The sequence below is a fragment of the Egretta garzetta genome, unplaced genomic scaffold (assembly GCF_000687185.1).
Source record: "Egretta garzetta isolate BGI_Z169 unplaced genomic scaffold, ASM68718v1 scaffold595, whole genome shotgun sequence".
NCBI classification, from domain to species: Eukaryota; Metazoa; Chordata; class Aves; order Pelecaniformes; family Ardeidae; genus Egretta; species Egretta garzetta.
The window spans coordinates 613897-615804 of record NW_009259682.1 but is presented as its reverse complement, the minus strand read 5'-3'; positions in this window follow the sequence as shown (position 1 = coordinate 615804).

Below are 1908 nucleotides of genomic sequence, written 5' to 3'. Positions count from 1 at the left end.
GATAGATAGATAGATAGATAGATAGATAGATAGATAGATAGATAGATAGATAGATAAATAGAATCGCGAGGCTGCAAGAAAGAAAATGCCCGGCCCTGCTCTGCAGCTGAGAGGCTGTGAGCGGAGCGGCGGGGGGGGGGGGGGGGGGGGACACGACACGGGACTGTGATGAGAAATTGCATTTTGGATGCGCTGTCGATCACGCGTTAACTCCATCTCTGTCGGGATGAATGTGAGTGGTGCAAACATGCAGAGCGCTTCGCTGGCTCTTATTTGGGAATTTTCTTTAAAAATCAGCCTGCCGTGGAAATGTGTCCTTCTCCCAGCCCTGCTTTTGCCCTGGGACGAGGTTCCCCTAAGCTGAGGATGAAGGCTTGTGCCTGGAGCCCAGCACGGGGTGGTCAGGGCTGCTCGGTCAAGTTGCTCCTCTCGGTGTCTGCCTGCTCCGGAGGATTTGCGGTGTGCGGACCCTGGTGTGAACCAGCCCTTCCACCAGAACGTCCTTAGACCCGGTCCTAAGAGTGGTTTGCTTCCAGGAGTGCTTGTTCTGAGCTGGGGTAGGGGGAAGGAAGGATTTTTTTTACAAAATAAGGGCGATTCGTTGAAGAAGTCCGTGTAATTTTAGTTACTGTCAGATGTACTTTCCCCCCATTTTTCTTTTATTAGGCTGGCATGGGGTTTGATGTCTTAAGGGCTTTGTGTGCAAAGCCCACGCCGTCTGAAGAGAAGCGGTACATTTAGATTCAGAGTGTAATCTTAGGATGGCTGTTAATCTGAGTAAGATAAAAAAAAAAAAAAAAGAATCTTGATGGGTTTTAAAACTTATTTTAATTAAGGTTTTTCCTTTCATCTCACCAAAGCCCTGAATTAGCTCCTTCATTCTCCCCCAAACACGAACAGTCCCCGCTGTGTATAGGCGCTCTCGCACGCACGGGGCTTCTGCAGAAGGGCCAAACCCAGATTCAGAAACACACGTGCCCAAAATGCCAGGGGAATTCACACAGGGTTTGTGCAAAATAAAAAAAAAAAAAAAAACCCAAACTAACCTGCTGCCCGTACAGAAAGCTGGAGGATGCCGAAATTCCCCCGTGGGGTCTTGTGCTCTCCAGCGTTCTCTGCTGAGGAGCGTGGGAGCGGGGTAGTCGCCGGCCTGCGGAGGGATGGATTCGACGTGGCGGTTTGCTGCTCCGTAGCGGCTCGTCCCTACGCTTGTGCCTTGTCTTGCCCTTGGATGGTTTTGCTCATCTGGTTTTGCTCCGTGCGCTGTGCCCCCGGGGGGGTGTGGGAGATGACGCTTGGCTGGAGCTGGACACAGCAGGGACTTGGACCCCCAGCTCTCCCTGGCTGGGAGATGATGCTGTGAGCTGCTCTGGGCATCTTGGGGTTTCCAGACCGCTGCTGGTGAGATTTCCGCTAAAAGCGGCCTGTTCCCACCCAACGTTTTGGCCTTGATGAATTAGTGGGTTTCAACAGGATTTTTCCTAATAGCTCCAGCCTGAAGCTCTCGCACGCTCTCCTTGCCGTGCAAGGCTTTTGCTCAGGCATCGTTCGGTAAACGCTGGTGAGCACCCCTTGCTGGAAAGGGCTGCGGGTCCCATCCACCGTGGGGCAATCCAGGGCGCAGCCGTGCCGGTGGGCGCGGGCTCTACATCCCCTTCCTGCTCGGAGAGCCCATTCGGAGAGGCTGTTCGGTGGGGTGACCCGCTCGCTGCGAAGTTTGGCCTCGGCACGGTGCCAGCCAGCAGCAAGGCTTGACAAATAATCAGGAATCAAAGGAGCCACCTGCACGCCACGGGGAGCTGCTCGCCGGGTGGTAAGCGAGCTTTGCCAGCGCTCATCGCCGAGCCTTGTTCTGTGTCCCCGCTTCCCAGCGCGCCGGGGGAGGCGGCGCGGGAGGGGGTCGCTCCC